This window comes from Macaca nemestrina, chromosome 2 (assembly GCF_043159975.1).
Source record: "Macaca nemestrina isolate mMacNem1 chromosome 2, mMacNem.hap1, whole genome shotgun sequence".
NCBI classification, from domain to species: domain Eukaryota; kingdom Metazoa; phylum Chordata; class Mammalia; order Primates; family Cercopithecidae; genus Macaca; species Macaca nemestrina.
In genome coordinates this window covers 113,529,893-113,555,040 of record NC_092126.1, presented here as the reverse complement: position 1 = coordinate 113,555,040, position 25,148 = coordinate 113,529,893, and the positions used below count along the sequence as shown (strand labels likewise).

Here is a 25,148-nt window from a genome sequence, read left to right as displayed (position 1 = left end):
ACATTATTTTATTTAATTCCCTAAATGATCCGATGAAATAACATTATCTCCCCTTTACAGATTAGGACCTATGTTCATAGAGGTGGGGTCACCCAGGTGGTGAAGGGCAGAGCTGGACTTACATCTGGGCTGTAGAGAAGGGATCTCCTGCTTCATTTTTCTTTTTCCTTTTTTTTTTTGACTGAGGGATCTCCTGTTTCATTCACCAGCTTCTGCTCAGTAATAGGGACAGGTAATCTGGCCTTAGGGACCAATCAGAAAACAGACAGGCTCTGTATGCGGGGAAGGATCTGGGAAGGACCACTCTACCAAGCTCTACCAACGCAGGAAGTTCGTCAAGATGAAGCACCCCCTCTTATTGTTTTTTTTTTTTTTTTTGAGACAGAGTTTCGCTCTTGTTGCCCAGGCTGGAGTGCAATGGCGTGATCTTGGCTCAATGCAACCTCCGCCTCCCAGGTTCAAGCAATGCTCCTGCCTCAGCCTCCAGAATAGCTGGGATTACAGACATGCGCCACCACGCCTGGCTAATTTTGTATTTTTAGTGGAGATGGGGTTTCTCCATGTTGGTCAGGCTGGTCTCGAATTCCCAACCTTAGGTGATCCGCCCACCTCGGCCTCCCAAAGTGTTGGGATTACAGGCGTGAGCCACTGCGCTCAGTCGTCTTTTTTTTTTTTTTTTTTTTTTTGAGACAGAGTCTCACTCTGTGACTCAGGCTGGAATACAGTGGCGCAATCTCGGCTCACCACAACCTCTGCCTTCTGGCTTCAAGCAATTCTCCTGCTTCAGCCTCCCGAGCCCCATGCCCGGCTAATTTTCGTATTTTTAGTAGAGATGGGGTTTCACTATGTTGGTCAGGCTGGTCTCGAACTCCTGACCTCGTGATCTGCCTGCTTCAGCCTCCCAGTGCTGGGATTACAGACGTGAGCCACCGTGTCTGACCTAAAATGAACCCTTCTAAGCCCAGAGACAGTATATAACATCTTTAAGAGAATGGACTGTGGGCTGGGTTCCCTAAATTTGAATCCTGCCTCTACTCAATGATCTTCGGCAAGGTCCTTAACTTCTTTGTGCTTCCATTTCCTCATCTGTAAAGTAGGGACAACAGTACCTACTTCTTAGGGTGGTTGTGAAGATTAAGTAAACTCGTACATGTAAAGAGCTTAGCATACAATATAGTGAGGACTCAAGAAATGTTGATCATTATAAGCCCTAGGAACCAAAAAAGACCAGCATCAGCAGGTGGGAGTCAAATAGCCACTCATTTCACCTTGCTTGCTTGCTAGGTATGACAATTTCACCACCCATTTTAATCTCCTGAAAGACTAAGCTTTCATAGAGAATGGTCACTACACATCAGAAACTGTATCTTTGCAACAGTACTTTGTGTTGTCAAATTACTGGTCCAGATCTTACAGTCTACTTAATCTTGCTGGCCTTTTATTTATTTTCAGCACCAAACAGTATCTGGTACCAAAAAGGAGCTTAGTAAGCTCTTGCTGAATGAATGAAAGACTGAATAGAGCCAACTATCGCTGGAGGACCTGGTGCTTAGTACACAGTGGCTCTGGAGGGAGATTTTGTTGTTAGAGCATACATCTATATACCCAATCCATAAAACATGTGGGTTGTCATTTGAACAGTGAACCAAAACAAGGCACTACTGTCAATTTCAGTCACCTGCAAATTTTGATTTCACCAGCTGGAGGCATTAATGGATTCAGGTATTTCTAAGGCACTTTATACTTCTCAGACAACAAAAATCTTCCAGTAGCTGTGGATGACATTTTGTTGAGGGTAGGGAACTCCCCTTGCCAGGAGTCTCCATCAGCATGTGAACTTTGAGATTACTTTTACCTCATGTGTTAAAAAAGCAATGATTTCTTATTCCCACAGGATCATCTATAACTCAGGCAGTACTTTTTCTCAACCTGCACATAGTTAGACGTAAGTGGACAGTGACCACTGCTAAAGAATGTTAAATGGTTTTAATATCACTGTTGAAGCATAGCCAGTTGTTTCTTTTTCTCTCTTAAAAAAATTATTATTATTTTTCCAAAACCAAAAAGGGTCAATATAGCCAATTGCTTAATAAGAATAGGTAGTCATAGGACAAACCTGTAGGAGAACAATTTACCTATGATTTGATTCCCCAGCTGCTATCATACGCAGGCAACCCAGATATACCAAGCACAGGTATGACACACATACACTGCACCCCTCCCCATTGCTGCCTTTCTCTGGATTTCAGAAAACAGAGACCTGTCAGTGTCTCCTAAGGAAGTAACCTGTAGGGAGTTAGATTAATGAATGGGTAGGATGATGCATCACCTTCAGTAGATGTCCCTTCTTTTTTTTTTTTTTTTTTTGAGACAGAGTCTCGCTCTGTCACCAGGCTGGAGTGCAGTGGCACGATCCTGGTTCACTGCAACCTCCGCCTCCCAAGTTCAAATGATTCTCCTGCCTCAGGCTCTCGAGTAGCTGAGAATACAGGCACCCACCACCACGCCCAGCTAATTTTTTGTATTTTAGCAGAGATGGGGTTTCACCACGTTGGCCAGGATGGTCTCCACCTTCTGACCTCGTGATCCACCCGCCTCAGCCTCCCAAAGTGCTGGGATTACAGGCATGAGCCCCAGTGCCCGGCCGTGAATGTCCATTCTTAATTGCCTATTATCTATTAGAGTATCTTCACACATATAATATTTATTCATCTTTTGATTTATTGAGTTATTAAGCTACTCAAGCAAAGGTATCATGAAAGCCATGTGTCTGATTAACCAGGGCTGGTTCCTAAAGCGGTACAATATAGGCCGGGCACGGTGGCTTACACCTGTAATCCTAGTGCTTTGGGAGGCCGAGGTGGGTGGATTGCCTGAACTCAGTTTGAGACCAGCTTGTGTAACACGGTGAAACCCCGTTTCTACTAAAATATAAAAAATTAGCTGGGTGAGGTGATATACACCTATAGTCCCAGCCACTTGTGAGACTGAGGCAGGAGAATTGCTAGAACCTGGGAGGCAGAGGTTGCACTGAGCCAAGATCGCACCACTGCACTCCAGCCTGGGCAACAGAGTGAGACTCCATCTCTTTAAAAAAAAAAAAAAAAAAAAGCCGGGCACCGTGGCTCATGCCTGTAATCTCAGTACTTTGGGAGACTGAGGTGGGAGGATCACGAGGTCAGGAGATCAAGACCATCCTGGCCAACATGGTGAAATCCCATCTCTACTAAAAATACAAAAATTAGCTGGGTGTGGTGGCACGTGCTTGTAATCCCAGCTACTTGGGAGGCTGAAGCAGGAGAATCATTTGAACCAGGGAGTCAGAGGTTGCAGTGAGCCGAGATCATGCCACTGCACTCTAGCCTGGCAACAGAGCGAGATTTGTCTCAAAAAAAAGAGGTGCCATATATATATATATGTGTGTGTGCATATATATATATATGTACATATATACATATATATGCATGTATGTATAGAAAAAGAAGACAGGCCGGGCGCGGTGGCTCAAGCCTGTAATCCCAGCACTTTGGGAGGCCGAGACGGGCGGATCACGAGGTCAGGAGATCCAGACTATCCTGGCTAACACGGTGAAACCCCATCTCTACAAAAAATACAAAAAACTAGCCGGGTGAGGTGGCGGGCGCCTGTAGTCCCAGCTACTCGGGAGGCTGAGGCAGGAGAATGGCGTGAACCCGGGAGGCGGAGCTTGCAGTGAGCTGAGATCCGGCCACTGCACTCCAGCCTGGGCGACAGAGCGAGACTCCGTCTCCAAAAAAAAAAAAAAAAAAGAAAAAGAAAAAGAAGACAGATAGATAATCTTTTTTTTTTTTTTTTTTTGAGACAGGGTCTTGCTCTGTTGCCCAGGCTGGAGTGGCATGATCTCGGCTCACTGCAACCTCTGCCTCCTGGGTTCAAGTGATTCTCCTGCTTCTGCCTCCCAAGTAGCTGGGATTACAGGTGTGCACCAACACACCCAGCTAATTTTTGTATTTTTAGTAGAGACAGGGTTTCACCATGTTGGCCAGGCTGGTCTCGAACTCCTGGCCTAAAGTGATCACCTGACTCAGCCTCCCTAAGTGCTGGAATTATAGGCATGAGACACTGCACCCGGCTAAGAGGTACCATATATTTGAAAGTAAAACCAAAGACATCTCCTCCTTTCTCGGCAGTGTTAGATTAGGCTTAAATTAGACTAAAACCTGCTAAAATCCTTTCCAGCCCAAAGCCATCACTTGGCAAAGTCACACATAGATATTACTAAGTACATTTCAAGAAGTCTTAATGTGAAGCTGCAAAAAGCTAGATATTTGCACTCCAGAATGGCAAATCAAGTCCTTACTCTCCACCTAGAGACACCACAGAGGAGCAAACTCTGGGTCTGGAGGGCTGCTGATTGAACATCTACATTCCCATTTCCATTTTCATCAGCTGCTCTTAGAGACTTCATGATCTCCTTTTGTGACTGCCTGTCAGAAGGACTAGGGTCAGAGTGTTGAGACTCTACCATATGCTCCCATTCCGTTGGCTCAAAACCAATCCTCAAGGATATTCTTTTTTTATTATTTTTTTAAAGACAGGGTTTCGCTTCTGTTGCCCAGGTTGGAGGCTAGATAGAGCACAGTAGTGCAATCACAACTCACTGCAGCCTTGACTTCCCAGGCTCAAGCAATCCTCCTACCTCAGCCTCCCTAAGTAGCTGAGATCACAAGCGCACACCACCATGCCCAGCTAATTTTTAAATTTTTTTGTAGAGATGGGGGGGTCTCACTATGTTGCCTAGGCTGGCCTTGAACTCCTGGACTCAAGTGATCCTCCTGTCTCAGCCTCCCAAAGTGTTGAGATTATAGGCATGAGTCATCATGCCCAGTCTCAAGGATTCTTAAGATACTGGGAAGTACAAGAGAAAAATGGAAAGAAAAGAACATTTCTGGACAGCAGCTTTGCATCTTTGTCAAAGACCTTCAACGCAAGCTCAGTTGTAGCTATACTTTGTACTGAGAAAACGACTGCTGTGTGATCTTCCCATTAAAGCATAGAAAGAGACGAATAGTATCAAAAGGCGGGGAAAAAGTATATGAGCTCTGTGAATAGAACTCACATTGAAAAGTCACAATCACTCTTCATTGTTTTGTGTTTCTTCTAAACACAGTATGGGAGTATCAGGTTATTGGTGGCTGAGAACTGGTACTGTCTATCAGAGTAGTATCTTTATTCACAAAGCAATTTACAGTTTACAAAGGCATTCTTCACAATATCATCTCATTAGATTCTTACAAGCAGGGCATATGGATGGCTGGAATACATGGAGTAGTCTGCCCAAGAATACAGAGCTAATTAGCAACACATACAGTACTAAAAGTCAGTTTTTCTTTACACCATATTGTCTTGGTTTTTAAATTCGAGAGAGTCAATCAATTTATCACACTTCCCACATCAAAGAGGTAGCTTCTGATGAAAAGATACACACAGTAGAGTCTAAAGAAGTTTACAGGAAATGGACTCATAGGGAGTTTTTAGAGAGACTGCCACAAAGCCCTTGTTTCTTGATAACACTGCTAATCCCCCAGACTGGTCTGCTTAAGATGGGCTTTCTGTTCTTAAAACACCTACAATTACTTTAGGTGTTGTGTTTAAGATAAAGAGTGCTGCTAGTAAATGGCTGCTACCAGGAGGTTTCAAGAACCATGACGGTAAAATGGACCTGCAGAAAGAGCAAAGCCAGGGGAACAAAAGTAACAGGTTCAAAACAGATATGTCATTTCTCTTAGTATAAAAGATTACTTTTTATAGAAATCCTTTGTAAATCAGGCTCATTCTTTATGGTACAAGGATATGTTATAGTTCAAATATTTTTTAAAACCCACTATTCCCAAAGGCCAAACCAAAATGAGACAGAAGAGGGAAGGAGGAGATGGAGGAAGAAAGAAAGTACAGTGGCTAAGGGAAGTACAAAGAATGCCCTATGTTAACTCTATAGCTCTGCCTGTTGGCCTTCTCCATATCGTCCATTTTGACTAGCCTTTTTACCCAACAGGATCTGAGTTGCACTTTGAGCATCCAGAAGATAAGGCCTCACTGGGATTTCCAATGAAAACACAATTCCACTACAGTGTCTAATGTAAGGTAGCGGGGCATGAAGACACTGCCCTGTCAGCTGCTACTTCTCATCTTTTCTTGACTAGATGAAAGCACAACAAAACTTTTACTACAATGTTCTTGACAACAAACATTTTAGACTATGACACCAGCAACAACCAGCATCAAGCCAAAATCTTATTTGTGTTCTCTGAAGCAAAACGGCTGACTATTTCATTGAGTCCCAGAGTCCCACCCACTAGGATCACAGCTGGCAGAAGTCAGGGTCTCAAGATGATCTCTGTGGCTGGGCACAATGGATCACACCTGTAACCCCAGCACTTGGGGAGGCCAAGGCAGGTGGATTGCTTGAGCTCAGGAGTTCAAGACCAGCCTGGGCAATATGATAAAACCCTCTACAAAAAATACAAAAATTAGCTGGGCATGGCAGTGTGCGCCTGTTATCCCAGCTACTCTGGGGGCTGAGGTGGGAGGGTTGCTTGAACCTGTGAGGTCGAGGCTGCAGTGAGCCAAACTTGCACCGCTACATTCCAGCCTGGGTGACAAAGTGAGACCCAATCTCAAAAAAAAAAAAAAGAATTCTGCTCTGGAAACACAATACACTCCAAGCCAGACCCTGACATAAGAGAACTTAAACATACATACACATCTACACACACACACACACACACACACACACACACACACACACACACATATATATATTTTTTCTTTTTTTGAGATGGATTATCACTCTGTTGCCCAGGCTGGAGTGCAGTGGTATGATCTTGGCTCACTGCAAGCTCTGCCTCCCTGGTTCACGCCATTCTCCTGCCTCAGCCTCCTGAGTAGCTGAGACTACAGGCACCCATTACTACGCCTGGCTAATTTTTTGTATTTTTAGTACAGACAGGGTTTCACCATGTTAGCCAGGATGGTCTCAGTCTCCTGACCTCATAATATGCCCACCTCAGCCTCCCAAAATGCTAGCATTACAGGTGTGAGCCACGGCACCTGGCCAAGAACTTAATTATTTTAAAGGTGTCTGGTGCTAAGAATATATTCCACCCATTTCACTACCACTCCTTGTAGGTCTTAAATGCATTTTAAAGTAAGATTCAGATTCTAGAAAATGCCTCTTATCATGATGAAAGAAAATCAGCGATCCATAGTCTTGGAGGTAATTCTATGAACTTAGCTCCAGGAACATAGAAAGAACAATGCCTACCAGAGGATCCACAAGTCTCTCCTATTCTAAGGTTCCATTACATTTGGATTTGTGGCAAAAACAAAGAGGCAAAATATATAAATAAGCAAATAAGTAATCAAAAAAGCCTCAAATCTTTTCTCTCTTTGTGAGAGGACTCTATCATAAAGACTGAGACTGTGAGGCAGACAGGGCACTCAATAAATTCCTTCATCACAGAATCTCTGTAGATTGCTTCTTACAATTTATAAAGTCCAACTATTAGCACTCAGAACAACTGAAAAACTGAACCACTAAAATGCAATTTTTTTTTTTTTTTTTTTTTTGGAGACAGAGTCTCACTCTGTTGCCCAGGCTGGAGTGCAGTGGCGCAATCTTGGCTCACTGCAAGCTCCGCCTCCCAGGTTCACGCCATTCTCCTACTTCAGCCTCCCGAGTGGCTGGGATTACAGGCTCCCACAACCACGCCCGGCTAATTTTTTGTTGTTTTTAGTACAGACAGGGTTTCACCGTGTTAGCCAGGATGGTCTTGATCTCCAGACCTTGTGATCTGCCCACCTCGGCCTCCCAAAGTGCTGGGATTACAGGTGTGAGCCACCACACCAGGCCTAAAATGCAAATTTAAAAAAAACTTTTCAGCTTGTTATAATTTTGTATCTTTTAGAGCAATGTTTCACCTAACATTTATAAAAACCATAGTCAAAATTTCTCTGGTTAATAATTTATTTCTGCAGGCTGGGCGGAGTGGCTCATGCCTGTAATCCCAGCACTTTGGGAGACCGAGGGGGATGGATCACCTGAGGTCAGGAGTTCGAGACCAGCCTGGCCAACATGGTGAAACCCTGCCTCTACTACGAGTACAAAATTAGCTGGGCATGGTGATGGGTGCCTCTAATCCCAGCTACTCGGGAGGCTGAGGCAGGAGCATCACTTGAACCCATTAGGTAGAGGTTGCAGCGAGCCGAGACTGCGTGATTGCACTCCAGCCTGGGTGAAAAGAATGAGACTCCATCTCAAAAAAATAATAATAATATGGCCGGGCGCGGTGGCTCAAGCCTGTAATCCCAGCACTTTGGGAGGCCGAGATGGGCAGATCACGAGGTCAGGAGATCGAGACCATCCTGGCTAACACGGTGAAACCCCGTCTCTACTAAAAAATACAAAAAACTAGCTGGGCGAGGTGGCGGGCGCCTATAGTCCCAGCTACTCGGGAGGCTGAGGCAGGAGAATGGCATAAACCTGGGAGGCGGAGTTTGCAGTGAGCTGAGATCTGGCCACTGCACTCCAGCCTGGGCGACAGAGCGAGATTCCGTCTCAAAAAATAATAAAATATAAAATAAAATAAATAATAATAATAATAATTTATTTTCACACAAAGATATGACCTAATTCTTGGTGGAAGTAAAATATCACATTTTAACATATTTACTGATAATTCTCAGAATTCCCCTCAGAATTCAGAATTCTATAACCTGTATCTTATTTTTTTCCTCTTTCCTCAGTTGATTCCAATCACATAGCAATGAAATAAAAATATTCACAAAGTAGACTATATACAGAAACAAGATACAGCTTATTCTTTCCTGACAATTAAATCAGTTACCCCTAAAATAATTATGAGGTATGTAGGGCAAGGGTTTCTAGTCCCAGATAAAAGAGAGGCCCTCTCCTATTGCAATTAGAGATATCTCCCACCTGAACACAGAGTGAAGGGCAGCTGATTTACATCATTTCTTTTCTTCTTTTTCTTCTTTTTTTTGGGGGGATGTGGGGGATGGAGTCTTGCTCTGTTGCCCAGGCTGGAGTGCAGTGGCGCGATCTCGGCTCACTGCAAGCTCCACCTCCCAGGTTCATGCCATTCTCCTGTCTCAGCCTCCTGAGTAGCTGGGACTACAGGCGCCCACCACCACGCCCGGCTGATTTTTTTTTTGTATTTTTAGTAAAGACGGGGTTTCATCGTGTTAGCCAGGATGGTCTCGATCTCTGGACCTCATGATCCGCCCGCCTCGGCCTCCCGAAGTGCTGGGATTACAGGCGTGAGCCACTGCACCTGGCCTGATTTACATCATTTCTATAACACTTTTATATTCTGAGATGCCTATTGTTGGAGCTTCCTGGCTCTTTTCTTCTGGAAAAAGTAGACTCTAAATTCAACATCAAGGCATGCTTCATTGAGTAGGTCTCTAAACTGAATCAGTATAGAGAAAAACAAATAGGGAGTTTGTTAAATAAATGTGGAAAATATAAAGCTTCTTAATTTGCTTTGTTTACCAAAGAATGTAATAAAATCATTTCTTTTCCTTAAAAACTTAATGGCAGGAGGTGGTGGTGAACAGTCAAGAGAGCAGACTGTGGCCCACAAGACCTAAGATACTGTACAGGCCTCATTGCTGAGCCCATCACAAAGCCTGCACAGTACTCCCCAGGCATCGCCAAAGAACCAGCAGCTATTCTTCAGGATCCACCACCCAAAAGAGACATTGGGGCCAGCAGCAGTAGTTCACACCTGTAATCCCAGCACTTGGGGAGGCTGAGGCAGGTGTATCACCTGAGGTCAGGAGTTCAAGACCAGACTGGCCAACATGGCGAAACCCCATTTCTACTAAAAATACAAAAATTACCCGGGCAGTGTTGGGTGCCTGTAATCCCCACTACTTGGGAGATTGAGGCAAGAGAATCACCTGAACCCAGGAGGCAGAGGGTGCAATGAGCCAAGATCATGCCACTGCACTCCAGCCTAGGCAACAAGAGCAAAACTCCATCTTAGAAAAAAAAAAAAAAAAAGAAATTTGCCATGCACGGTGGCTCATGTCTATAATCCCTGCACTTTCGAAGGTCAAGGTGGGAGAACTGCTTGAACCCAGGAGCTCAAGACCAGACTAGCTCAGGGAACACAGTGAGACCCTCTATCTCTATTGCTATTAAAACAAAATTTTTTAATGGAAAAAAAAATAAAAAGAGACATTATTTCTACTGGCCTTTTATCTATCACCTCCCACCCAAGTACTTTAGCTTCCTTGAATGTTGTCTTTAGCCCCTCTGCCTATAACGTCCTTGTTTAGACTTTCAAAGAGTCTTGCTGACTTGATTTCTGCAGAAATAATGCCTTGAAAATACTGATAAAATACAGAGCCTCTGGACTTCTGTATACATACTGTTCAACTAACATTTTAGGGAGGTGACTACACTCCCCTGCTTTTTTTGAGACACGGCCTTGCTCAGTTGCTCAGGCTAGAGTGCACTGGTGTTGTATGATCATAGCTCATTGCAGTTTTGATCTCCTGAGCTCAAGCAATCATCCCACCTCAGCCTCCTGACAAGCTGGGACGACAGGTGCATGTCAATAAGTCTGGCATTGCTGTATTTATTTTATTTATTTTATGCAGACATGGGGTCTTCCTATGATGCCCAGGCTGGTCTTGAACTCCTGGGCTCAAATGATCCTCCTGCCACAGCCTCCCAAAGGGCTGGGATTACAGGTGTGAGCCACCATGCCCAGCCAATTCTTTTCTTGGGCAGAAAACTATCAACCCAATGCCACTCAGAAGCACCAAGACTAACGATGGAAGCTTTTTGGGAGGCCGAGGTAGACAGATCACGAGGTCAAGAGATCGAGACCATACTGGCCAACATGGTGAAATCCTGTCTCTACTAAAAATTAAAAAAAAAAAAAAAAATTAGCTTGGCATGGTGGCACACGCCTGTAGTCCCAACTACTCGGGAGGCTGAGACAGGAGAATCACTTGAATCCAGGAGGTGGAGGTTGCAGTAAGCCAAGATCGCACCACTGCACTCTAGCCTGGCGACAGTCAGAAAAGGTTCACTGGGATACAAGGTTAGGTCTCTAATCCTTTTTGTTCTACTTATTTTCACAAGCAAATAACACAAAGAAATATCAAACTTCAGCCCCTGATAAAAATGAGGGCTGGCTTCTAACACTGAAGACATGCTATGGTTAAATTAGCCAATATTTAGAAAGCAGCATTTACTGAGCTATAATATCATAGCTGTTACAATATAATAGCTACAATATCTTAACTTTTTTTTTTTTTTCCAGCAGATATGCATAGAGTGGGGAATGATTCCTGCACAAAGAAGAAATCTGTGGTAATCCAGGAGTTTGGGAGAAGACAAAGCCAACAGGTCACTAACTATATCCCTGCTGGAGTTGGGATCATGTGCTACAAAGGCATAGCCCATAGCTAGTCATCAAGAAAATCTCCTGATCAGACTTGTATGTTTTGGTAAGCTATCACAGACGTAACCCTTGGATGCCTTTAAACTCTCACCACCACACCCGGCTAATTTTGTTTTTTGTTTTTTTTTTTTTTTTTTTTTTAGATGGAGTCTCGCTCTGTCGCCCAGGCTGGAGTGCAGTGGTGTGATCTCAGCTCACTGCAAGCTCCGCCTCCTGGGTTTACGCCATTCTCCTGCCTCAGCCTCCCGAGTAGCTGGGACTACAGGTGCCCGCCACCTCACCCGGCTAGTTTTTTGTATTTTTTAGTAGAGACGGGGTTTCACCGTGTTAGCCAGGATGGTCTCGATCTTCTGACCTCGTGATCTGCCCGTCTCGGCCTCCCAAAGTGCTGGGATTACAGGCTTGAGCCACCGCGCCCGGCCTAATTTTGTATTTTTAGTAGAGACAGGGTTTCACCATGTTGGCCAGGCTGGTCTCGAACTCTGACCTTAGGTGATCCACCTGCCTCAGCCTCCCAAAGTGCTGGGATTATAGGCGTGAGCCACCGCGCCTGGCCCCTCTGTCTCTGTTTCTTAAAAGAAGCATTTGGCTGGTGAAAATTATATATTTGGTATTTTTAAAAATTATTATAAGAATAATGAATGTTTGGAGAAACGAGTTCTATAACTGGAAAGATTCTGGTTCTCATTCTGGGAAACTAAGAGACTACTAGTAGTCTCCTAACGCCCATTTGCTCTCTTACCTTGGGAGCAAATCCCTGCCTTTTTTTTTTTTTTTTTTTTTTTTTGAGATGGAGTCTGGCTCTGTTGCCAGGCTGGAGTGCAGTGGCACGACCTTGGCTCACTGCAACCTCCACCTCCCTGGGTTCAACCAATTCTCCTGCCTCAGCCTCCCAAGTAGCTCGGACTACAGGCGCACACCACCATGCCCAGCTAATTTTTGTCTTTCTTTTAAAGTAGAGTTGGGGTTTCACCATGCTGGCCAGGATGGTCTCCATCTCTTGATCTTGCGATCCGCCCGCCTCGACCTCCCAAAGTGCTGGGATTACAGGTGTGAGCCACCATGCCCAGCCTGGAAAATTAAGAGACTACTAGTAGTCTCCCAACGAGAGAGACTATCTGCTCTCTTTACCTTGGGAGAAAATCCCTGCTTTTTAACTGAGCACATAGCTGCCTAAAATAAAGACATTCTGCAGCCCTCCTTGAAGCTGAAGTGCGGCTATGACTAAATTCTGATCAACTGAACATAACTAGAAGTAATGCTTGAAACGTTCAGAAGTATCCTTTTTTTAAAAAAATTTTTGTGGGTACATAGTAGGTGTATGTATTTATGGAGTACAGGAGATGTTTTGATACAGACATGCAATGTGAAATAAGCACATCATGGGGAATAGAGTATCCATCCCCTCATGCATTTATCTTTTGAGTTACAACCAATCGAATCACACTCTGCATTATTTTATTTATTTTTTCTTTTTCTTTATGTTATTTTAAAATGTACAATTAAGTCATTTTTGACTATACTCACCCTATTGTGCTATCAAATATTAGGTCTTTTTTTTTTTATACTTTAAGTTCTAGGGTACACGTGCACAACATGCAGGTTTGTTACATATGTATACATGTGCCATGTTGGTATGCTGCACCCATTAACTCGTCATTCACATTAGGTTTATCTCCTAATGCTATCCCTCCCCACACCACACCCCATAACAGGCCCCAGTGTGTGATGTTCCCCACTCTGTGTCCAAGTGTTCTCATTGTTCAATTCCCACCTATAAGTGAGAACAAGAGCTGTTTGGTTTTCTGTCCTTAGTGTGCTCAGAATGTTGGTTTCCAGCTTCATCCATGTCCCTACAAAGGACATGAACTCATCCTTTTTTATGGCTGCATAGTATTCCATGGTGTATATGTGCCATATTTTCTTAATCCAGTCTATCACTGATGGACATTTGGGTTGATTCCAAGTCTTTGCTATTGTGAATAGTGCTGCAACAAACATAGGTGTGCATGTGTCTTTATAGCAGCATGATTTATAATCCTTTGGGGATATAATCAGTAATGGGATGGCTGGGTCAAATGGTATTTCTAGTTCTAGATCCTTGAGGTATTGCCACACTGTCTTCCACAATGGTTGAACTAATTTACATTCCCACCAACAGTGTAAAAGTGTTCCTATTTCTCCACATTCTCTCTAGCACCTGTTGTTTCCTGACTTTTTAATGATCACCATTCTAATTGGTGTGAGATGGTATCTCATTGTGGTTTTGATTTGCATTTCTCTGATGGTCTTATTCATTCTATTTTTTTAATACCCCTTTACCATTCCCACCTTCCCCCCAGCCCCCTAACTACCCTTCCCGTACTCTGGTAACCATCCTTCTACTCACTACATCCAGGAAGTATCCTTAAAGAGAGGGCCCATTTTCATCCCCCTTCCTTCCCATTGGTTGCTAAATGACACTCAAGTAGCCATCTTGGACAATAAGATAGAAATCACATGTTGAGATGGGGCTACATGGTCGAAAGAACCTGGGTCCCTGATGATGACCAAACCACCATAAGAAAGTCTGGACAGCTCAAACTTCATTTGCATTACAGAGAAATAAATGTGTTTAAGCTGCTCTTATTTTTAGTTTTCTGTCACTCCCAGCTAAATCTAATCCTAACCAGTAAAGATGCTTTTGAAAATTACTGGTAAGAGGCAGAAAGAAGTATTTTGCTTAAAATTCATAGACTCGCTGGGTGCGGTGGCTCATGCTTGTAATCCCAGCACTTTGGGAGGCCAAGGCGGGCGGATCACAAGGTCAGGAGATCGAGACCATGGTGAAACCCCGTCTCTACTAAAAATACAAAAAATTAGCCGGGCGCGGTGGCGGGCGCCTGTAATCCTAGCTACTCAGGAGGCTGAGGCAGGAGAATGGCGTGAACCCGGGGGGCGGAGCTTGCAGTGAGCTGAGATCGCGCCACTGCACTCCGGACTGGGCGACAGAGCGAGACTCCGTCTCAAAAACAAAACAAAACAAAACAAAAATTCATAGACTATAAACAGAAAGTTATAGAAAAAAGTAGGTAGTGGAACAAAAGGTATAAGAAATGATAATGAAAAACACCTCATGTTTTTTCTGTAGAGCTCTGTTTGTGTATTTCTAGAGGTCCTACTGTCACTTTACACTTAATGTATCTAAAACAATTATTCTGTCTCCCAAATGCTTTCCTCTTCTACATGCTTTGTATCTGTTCAAGGTACAACCATTCTTTTTTTTTTTTTTCTGAGACAAAAAGGGTCTCACTCTGTCACCCAGGTTAGAGTGCAGTGGCATGATCATGGCTCACTGCAATCTCGACTTCCTGGGCCCAAGTGATTCTCCCACCTCACCCTCCCCTCACCCCCTTGTAGCTGGGACTACAGGCACATGCCCCCATGTCCAGCTTTTTATTTGTAAAATTTTTTATAGAGACAAGGTCCCACTACGTTGCCCCAGTTGGTCTTGAACTCCCGGGCTCAAGCAATCCTCCTGCCGCAGACTCCTAAAGTCTCACTCGTTGCCCATGCTGGAGTACAGTGGTGCATCATGGCTCACTGTACTCTCGACCTCTTGGGTTCAAGAGATCCTTCCACCTCAACCTCTCTAGTAATGGGGACTACAGGGGCACACCACCATGCCTGGATAAATTTATTTAAAAAAAAAATTTTTTTTTTTTTTTTTTTTTTTTTGAGACGGAGTCTCGCTCTGTCGCCCAGCCCAGGCTGGAGTGCAGTGGCGCGATCTCAGCTCACTGCAAGCTCCGCCTCCCGGGTTCACGCCATTCTCCTGCCTCAGCCTCCCGAGTAGCTGGGACTACAGGCGCCCACAACTGCGCCCAGCTAATTTTTTGTATTTTTAGTAGAGACGGGGTTTCACCGTGGTCTCGATCTCCTAACCTTGTGATCCGCCCGCCTCGGCCTCCCAAAGTGCTGGGATTACAGGCGTGAGCCACCGCGCCCGGCCCTAAAAAAAAATTTTATAGTGACGAGGTTTTACTATGTTACCCAGGCTAGTCTTGAACTCCTGGGTTCAGGCGATCCTCCTACCTTGGCCTCCTAAGTGTTGAAATTGCTCCTTTTTTTTTTTTTTTTTTTTTTTTGAGCCAGAGTCTCGCTCTGTCGCCCTGGCTAGAGTGCAGTGGCATGATCTCGGCTCCATTGCAACCTCTGCCTCCTGGGTTCAAGTGATTCTTCTGCCTCAGGCTCCAGAGCAGCTGGGACTACAGGTGCATGTCACCACGTCCAGCTAATTTTTGTATTTTTAGTAGAGACGGGGTTTTACCATATTGGCTAGGCTGGTTTCAAACTCCTGACCTCGTGATCCACCCGCCTCGGCCTCCCAAAGTGCTGGGATTACAGACGTGAGCCACCGCGCCCAGAATTATTCCTTTAACCATTGAGCAGCCTTTGATTCTGCCCTCTATCTCGTACTTTCCCCTCTGATATCCACTGTTATCAAATCCTAGAGATTCTTTTTTTTTTTTTTTTGAGACAGAGTCTAGCTCTGTTGCCCAGGCTGGAGTGCAGTGGCCGGATCTCAGCTCACTGCAAGCCCCGCCTCCCGGGTTCACGCCATTCTCCTGCCTCAGCCTCCCGAGTAGCTGGGAGTACAGGCGCCCGCCACCTCGCCCGGCTAATTTTTTTTGTATTTTAGTAGAGACGGGGTTTCACCGTGTTAGCCAGGATGGTCTCGATCTCCTGAACTCGTGATCCACCCGTCTCGGCCTCCCAAAGTGCTGGGATTACAGGCTTGAGCCACCGCGCCCGGCCAAATCCTAGAGATTCTTTGTTCAAACTCTTTCAAACCTGATGTCTTCCTTCTACATCTACTCCTAATCCCTAATGCAAGGCATCAACTTCTCACATTTCAACTGCTGCTCTACATCCTAAGGGACGCTTTTCTCTGCAGTTTCTCTTTTTAAGTCTACATACCACCACAAGAAGATGGTATCATTTTGATATTGTTACATTCTTGTAATCCACCATATCATCAAATTAAAGTTTTAAATGCAAGGCCTTAGACAACCTAAACTGATCTATCTTGTACCTTCGAAGTCACTCCATTCACTACATTCCAGAGTAAAAGAACAAGAATCAGACAGAAATTTGAAAGCTAAAATGAACAAACAAGAATATATGGCTAGCTCCATCGAAGGAGAAATAGTATCTACTAACTGCTATCTCAGAAAATACAGTAGAAACCTAACAGAAATACCAGAGTCTAGCAAATAAGGAGGTCACTCGGGTTGGGGGGTCAAGACTACATTTTACAGAAATTAAAAAGATCACTAGAGCTTATGAAGAAAAAAACAGAGCCAAAACCACTTTATGCAATATGTATTAATCCAATTCACAAATATTTATTTATTTAGCTCATCATATGTTGCCAGGTCGTTTTAACCCTTTTAAGAAAAGAAATAGTACCTGCTTTCATGGACCTTTCAATCTAATGAGGACATCTGTTGACTACCTATTTGCTAGTCATTACCCAGGCATTTTTTCTGGTTTAGCTATTTATTCCTTTATATCATTTATCTCTCATGACTCTAATATTACCCTGAACTACCCAAGCACGTCTAACAATGGAATGCTTCCTTTATTCCAAGTACACAGGAAGAGCCACAAGAAGCATTTTACTAGGAAAAGTGCCTAAGCTAAAGTTCTCTGGTGTTAGAGGGTGCCAGTTGAGCCAGGAAACCTGACAGAAACAAATGCAAACACGTCTCTGGGCTGATGGTCTCTCTGTTTACAGAAAACCCAACATATGCTGCATTGCTCTGCATTCACAGTACACAGGAATGAAGTCAAAGAAAAAAAATGACCACTACCCTATACTTTTTAACTGTAATACATCAGGCACTAGACCATATGAGCACTAACAGACACACAGGCAGAAACAATAAATATACTATTTAATGGTTGACTCTGAACAGGAGAATCTGTAAGGAATGGAAGGAAGAAGACTGCTATTCAACTGTCGACTGCAAACCAAGCCCTTGATATGCTCAAAACCCAAATATTTAAAACTGACACATGTCCACCATACCAAGTGCCTCAAAACACCTGGTCAAAAAACAAAAACAAAAAACAAGTACAAAACCCCAAACCAAACACAGCCCAAGAGAGAATTCAAATGGGCAATGCAAATATCCAAAGGCTTCCAAACCAGAATCAAAACCTGGTTATCCAATGTATGAGTATGCCATGTTTTCAACACTACACCACTCCAACACGGGGCTTACTAGGCTATTCATCTGGGGATAGCTGGTGAAAAGCTGGAAGTTTTAGCATTGTGGCTCTTTGGTATATACCCAAGAGAACTGAAAATGTGTCCACACAAAACCTAGTACATGAATGTGAATAGCATTATTCATAATAAACAAAAGTGGAAACAACCTAAATGTCCACCAATTAATGAACAGACAAAGACAATGTGGCATATCCATACGACGGAATATTATTTAACCCTATAAATGATTTAAGTACTGATTCATATAACATGGATGAACCTTGAAAACATTAGGCTTGGCCGGGCGCGGTGGCTCAAGCCTGTAATCCCAGCACTTTGGGAGGCCGAGGCGGGCGGATCACAAGGTCAGGAGATCGAGACCACAGTGAAACCCCGTCTCTACTAAAAATACAAAAAATTAGCCGGGTGCGGTGGCGGGCGCCTGTAGTCCTAGCTACTCAGGAGGCTGAGGCAGGAGAATGGCATGAACCCAGGAGGCGGAGCTTGCAGTGAGCTGAGATCGCGCCACTGCACTCCAGCCTGGGCAACAGCGTGAGACTCCGTCTCAAAAAAAAAAAAAAAAAAAAAAAAAAAAAAAAAAAAGAAAACATTAGGCTAAGTAAAAGAAGTCAATCACAAAAGACCACAAGGTATATTATTCCATTTATATGAAATATCCAGAGCAGGCAAATCTACAGAGACAGAAAGCAGACTAGCAGATGCCTGGGGGTAGAGAAGGAAGTAGGAGAAAATGGAGAGTGACTCTTAATGTATATATAGTTTCTTTTTGTTCCCAGAAGTGTTCTGGAATTAGTGGTGACAGCTGCACAATTTTGTGAATATACCAAAAACTACTGAATTGTACACTTGAAAGAGGTAGGTTTTATGTTATGTGGATTATACCTCAATTACAACAAATATAACACAACAAAAAAAGGTAGGGCTGCAAGACTACTGACAAAGAAAAGATAATCTGGTTATTTCATTCCTCCCTTTTTGCCCTACTCTGGCCCAGATGAGCACCACTTAAACCTACCCTTCCTACCCCAAGCCTCTTGAGCGAACACTCTGCCTCCAGCTTTTTCTCCTCTAACCATGCACACCACTGCAAAACTCATCCTCCTTATCACATCCTAATTCTTACCCAAAGCTCTAGCTCCCACTTACCATACTATAATGGAAAGTCGGAGGACTCCAGAAGGGAACATCAATTTTCCCAACAAGAAGATGGTCAAAAAGCAAATTGACCACCCAGGAATGAATAAACTTTTAGGGATGTGAATGAAATAATCAAATCATCAAATGCCTACCCATGCTAATTTTTTTTTTTTTTTTTTTGGTGAGACAAGGTCTCGCTCTGTCAACCAGGCTGGAGTGCTCTGCTCACTGCTTCCCAGGTACAATCTCCCACCTCAGCTTCCCCAATAGCCGGGACTACAGATGCATGCCACCACGCCCGGCTAATTTTTGTATTTTTCGGTAGATACGGGGATTCACCATGTTGGTCAGGCTGGTCTCAAACTCCCGACCTCAGGTGATCTGCCTGCCTTGGCCTCCCGAAGTCCTATATATATATATATATATATATTTATTTTTATTTTTATTTTTTTAAGAGATGAAGTCTTGGCCAGGCGCGGTGCCTCGCACCTAATCCCAGCACTTTGGGAGGACGAGGTGGGTGGATCGCCTGAGGTCAGGAGTTTGAGACTAGCCTGGCCAACATAGCAAAACTCTGGCTCTACCAAAAATACAAAAAACTAGCCAGATGTAGTGGTGCATGCCTGTAGTCCCAGTTATTTGGGAGGCTGAGGCAGGAAAATGGCTTGAACCCATGAAGCAGAGGTTGCAGTGAGCTGAGATCGTGCCACTGCACTCCAGCCTGGCAACTGGGCGAAATTCCGTCTCCAAAAAAGAAAAAAAAGAAAAAAAAGGCTGGCCATGGTGGCTCACGCCTATAATCCTAGAACTTTGGGAGACCAAGGTAGGTTGATCACTTGAGGTCAGGGATTCGAGACCAGCCTGGCCAACATGTTGAAACCTTGTCTCTACTAAAAATACAAAAATTAGCCGGGTGTGGTGGCAGGTGCCTGTAATCCCAGCTACTCGGAAGGCTGAGGTAGGAGAATCGCTTGAACCCAGGAGGCGGAGGCTGCAGTGAGCCGAGATCATGCCACTGCACTCCAGCCTGGAAGACGGCGAGATTCCGTCTCAAAAAAAAAAAAGAAAAAGAAAGAGACAAATTCTCCCCCTGTCATCCAAGCTGGAGTGTAGTGGTTTGATCTCAGCTCACCGCAACCTCCATCTCCAAGCAGTTCTGCCTCAGCCTCCTGAGAAGCTGGGATTATAGGCACCTGCCACCACACCCAGTTAATTTTTGTATTTCTAGTAGAGATGGGGTTTCACCATGTTGGCCAAAGTTCTATACTTAATTAATCAATTAGTCTTATATATTTAAATGATAAAATAAAATAATGTGGTCTTAATTACTGCAGTACCCCTGATACCTACTCTAGGAGACATATATACAGAGCAGGGGGAATCAATAGCTATTGAATGACTGTATGTAGGAAGCAACCAATGAAAACTTAAACAGTGGGGCACAGTGGTTCACGTCTATATTCCCATCACTTTGGGAGACGGAAGCAGCAGGATGGCTTAAGGCCAGGAGTTCCCAACCAGCCTGGGCAACATAGTGAGACCCTGTCTCTACAAAAAAAAAAAAAAAAAAAAAAAAAAAATTAAACTTGTATATACATATATAAAAGGTTAAACCTCTAGGTGGCAGACAGAAGATACACAGAAAATCCAAGAAGCACATTAACAGGTAGCTATATATTTACAGGAATAAGTGCATATACCTATTCGCCAAGAGAAATAACAACCCTGTGGTGTTTTGTTTTCTTTTTTGAGATGGAGTCTCACTCTTTTGCCCAGGCTGGAGTGCAGTGGTATAATCTCAGCTCACTGCAACCTCTGCCTCCCGGGTTCAATTGATTATCCTGCCTCAGCCTCCTGTGTAGCTGGGATTACAGGTGCCGTCACCACACCTGGCTGATTTTTATACTTTTAGTAGAGACAGGGTTTCATCATGTAGCCAGGCTGGTCTTGAACTCCTGACCTCAGGTGATCTGCCCGCCTCCGCCTCCCAAAGTACTGGGATTACAGGCATGGGCCACTGCGCCTGGCTGAGAAATAACAACTTTGAAAAAATATCATTTGAAATAGCTCCAAATGGGGGGAAATAAAAGAAAATTCACATGTCCATCTAGAGTGGAATTTGAATAAATTGTAATACATTCTTAGACTGGAAAACTGTTTGTTTCTTTTCTTTTTTTTTGAGATGGAGTCTTGCTCTGTCACCCAGGCTGGAGGGCAGTGGTATGATCTAGGGTCACTGCAAGTTCTGTCTCCCAGGTTCACGCCATTCTCCTGCCTCAGCCTCCTGAGTAGCTGAGACTACAGGCGCCCGCCACCAGGCCTGGCTAATTTTTTGTGTATTTTTTTTTTTTTTGAGACGGAGTCTCGCTCTGTCGCCCAGGCTGGAGTGCAGTGGCCAGATCTCAGCTCACTGCAAGCTCCGCCTCCTGGGTTTACGCCATTCTCCTGCCTCAGCCTCCCGAGTAGCTGGGACTACAGGCGCCGCCACCTCACCCGGCTAGTTCTTTGTATTTTTTAGTAGAGACGGGGTTTCACCGTGTTAGCCAGGATGGTCTCGATCTCCTGACCTCGTGATCCGCCCACCTCGGCCTCCCAAAGTGCTGGGATTACAGGCTTGAGCCACCACGCCCGGCCCAATTTTTTGTATTTTTAGTAGAGACGGGGTTTCACCATGTTAGCCAGGATGGTCTCGATCTGCTGAACTCGTGATCCACCCACCTCGGCCTCCCAAAGTGCTGGGATTACAGGTGTGAACCACTGTGCCCGGTCGAAAACCGTTTTTTTCATTCGAGTGATGGTTAACCAGGTATATCCAACTTTGGAGTAATTCACTAAGCAATGAAAATGAACACATCGCAGTTACACACAAGATGAATTTCAAAAACAATACTAAGTATAAAAGTCAGGCAAAAGAATACACCCTTTGTGATTCTAATTACATAAGGCTCAAAAGAAAGTCAAAAGACTCTGTGGTATTAGAACTCAGTGACTACCTGTGGGAGGGATGAAAAGGATAATGACGAGGAGGGGCAGGAGGGGCTTCTGCATATGAAGCAGTGTTCTGTTTTTTCATTTGAGTGGTGGTTAACCAGGTATATCCAACTTTGGAGTAATTCACTAAGCAATAAATACACTTATGACATATTTTTTCTGTATGTATACTTCAATAAAAGGGAGGGGAAATAATTATTTAGAAGGACTGTTCTTTCCATTTGTACACTTCAAAAGTCTGTTTTATTCAAGCTCTTCATGTGCTACATTTACATCAACAATAGAGCCATTTTAGATAACCCAGCAATTTTCTAAACCACATCATTTTAAAATGTCACAGAAGATATACTACTTTATGAATCTGTGGATAATGTCATTATGGGGAAGTTTATCTTAAGCCACAAGTACCCTTTGACATAAAATTATGACAAACGATTCTTTCATTGGTCCTGTAAGTGAATTTGAATACTTGTTTTATTAAAAATATCACACCTGGCTGGGCGCAGTGACTCATGCCTGTAATCCCAGCACTTTGGGAAGCTGAGATGGATGGATCACCCAAAGTCAGGAATTCAAGACCAGCCTGGCCCACATGGGGAAACCCCATCTCTACAAAAATACAAAAATTAGCCAGGCATGATGGCAGGTGCCTATAATTCCAGCTACTCAAGAGGCTGAGGCTCGAGAATTGCTTGAACTCGGAGGCTGCAGTAAGCTGAGATCGCACCATTGCACAGCCTGGGTGACAGAGCGAGAATTTGTCTCCAAAAAAAAAAAAAAAAATCACCAAACATTTTATTTGTGAGCATATAATGCCAGAGTAATCACAGCAATTATTAAATTTACCTCCTTTTAAAACACAATATTCGGCCGGGCGCGGTGGCTCAAGCCTGTAATCCCAGCACTTTGGGAGGCCGAGACGGGCGGATCACGAGGCCAGGAGATCGAGACCATCTTGGCTAACACGGTGAAACCCCGTCTCTACTAAAAAATACAAAAAACTAGCCGGGCGCGGTGGCAGGCGCCTGTAGTCCCAACTACTCGGGAGGCTGAGGCAGGAGAATGGCGTGAACCCGGGAGGCGGAGCTTGCAGTGAGCTGAGATCCGGCCACTGCACTCCAGCCTGGGCGGCAGAGCGAGACTCCGTCTCAAAAAAAAAAAAAAAAACACAATATTCTACTAGACCTCTGTAAGCACCCAATACTAGCACGGACTGAGGTCGCTACTTACTGCATCTTTTTCAAATACTTTGTGGCTCAAAAGAAGTAACAGAAATTAGCCAGGTGTGGTGGCGGGCACCTGTAATCTCAGCTACTTGGGATGCTGAAACAGGAGAATAGCTTGAACCCAGGAGGCGGAGGTTGCAGTCAGCCGAGATCATGCCATCGTACTGTAGCCTGGGCAACAAGAGCGAAACTCTGTCTCAAATAAATAAGTAAGAAGTAACTGAGAGAAAACTCCAGAGCAGCAAAGACTTTATGAAAGCAAGAAGAAGAAACAGAAAAAGAAGAAAGGAGGAGGAGGAGAAGGAGGAGGAAGGAGGAGAAAGATTCTGAGGGATAAATTATTGGGAAAACTTATCTCACATTCAGCAAATATACTTATTTTCAACTTTTCAAAAAAATCTTGTTTTTTGAGACAGGGTCTTGCTCTGTCGCCCAGGCTGGAATGTAGTGGCATGCTTATAGCTCACTGCAGCCTCAACCTCTTGGGTTCAAGCTATACTCCCATCTCAGCCTCCCTAGTAGCCGGGAATACAAGTATGTGCCACTGTACCTGGCTAATTTTTGTACTTTTTGTAGAGATGGGGTTTTGCTACATTGCCCAGGCTGGTCTTGAACTCCTGGGCTCAAGTGATCAGCCCACCTCAGCCTCCCAACGTGCTGGGATTACAGGTGTGAGTCACTGCGCCCAGCCCCCAAAATCCCTTATATCCCACATATATTTACCTTAAGACTAGACAGGCTAAGATATCCTATTTTTCATTTTTGGCTGAATAGATACATTAAGAACCAACAAGTCACAAAAGAAATATGAATAACTAATAATCAAACGTAAAACTATTCTGCCTACTAATAACCTAAGGGAGAAAAACTAAATCATTGGCCAGGTGTGGTGGCTCATTCCTGCAATCCCAGCACTTGCTGAAGAAGAAAATAACATGAACATACCAACAGATGCAGAAAAATCATTTGACAAAAATCCAATCCCCTTTCATGATTAAAAAAAAAACCTCTCAGCAAATTAGGAATAGAGGGGAACCTCCTCAACTTGATAAACCTATAGCTAACATCACACGGTGAGAAACTAGATGCTTTCTTACCCACTAGCATCTGGAACAAGACAAGGATGCAGGACCCAGTACATGGCCCTGTGAAATAAAGCCTAATGAAAAGATGATCCAATAGATTCAAATGTTTCAATCAGTATAAAGAAGGATGTGAGAGGCCGGGAGCGGTGGCTCAAGCCTGTAATCTCAGCACTTTGGGAGGCCGAGACGGGCGGATCATGAGGTCAGGAGATCGAGACCATCCTGGCTAACACGGTGAAACCTGTCTCTACTAAAAAATACAAAAAAACTAGCCGGGCGAGGTGGCGGGCGCCTGTAGCCCCAGCTACTCGGGAGGCTGAGGCAGGAGAATGGTGTGAACCCGGGAGGCGGAGCTTGCAGTGAGCTGAGATCCGGCTACTGTACTCCAGCCTGGGTGGCAGAGCGAGACTCCGTCTCAAAAAAAAAAAAAAAAAAAAAAAAAAAAAAAAAAAAAAAAAGAAGGATGTGAGAATCTGCACTTGCATTTTCAATTTTCCCTGGAAAACTATCTGAAATACGAAGAGTTGTTTCTTTTGTTTGTTTGTTTTTGAGACAGAGTCTCGCTCTGTTGCCCAGACTGGAGTGCAGTGGCACGATCTCAGCTCACTGCAAGATCTGCCTCCCGGGTTCACGCCATCCTCCTGCCTCAGCCACCCGAGTAGCTGGGACTACAGGCACCCGCCACCACACCTGGCTAATTTTTTTGTATTTTTAGTAGAAACGGCGGCTCACCAATTTAGCCAGGATGGTCTTGATCTCCCGACCTCGTGATTCGCCCACCTCGGCCTCCTAAAGTGCTGGGATTACAGGCGTGAGCCACTGTGCCCGGCCCAGACATTTACTGAAAGAAGACATACATGCATTCCTGGCCTTATGGCTAAAAATAAATTTTTAAAAGAAGAAAAAAAAATAGCCAAAAAATATATGAGAAAATGTTCAACATCAATAATTA

At 44.1% G+C, this 25,148-nt stretch overlaps 1 protein-coding gene across 7 annotated transcripts in view; it reads right to left on the bottom strand.

The window, feature by feature from the left end:
- The window catches only part of LOC105480467 (RNA binding motif protein 6), a 127,211-nt gene that overhangs the window by 31,449 nt on the left and 70,614 nt on the right, over positions 1–25,148 (bottom strand). The window lies entirely within an intron of this gene.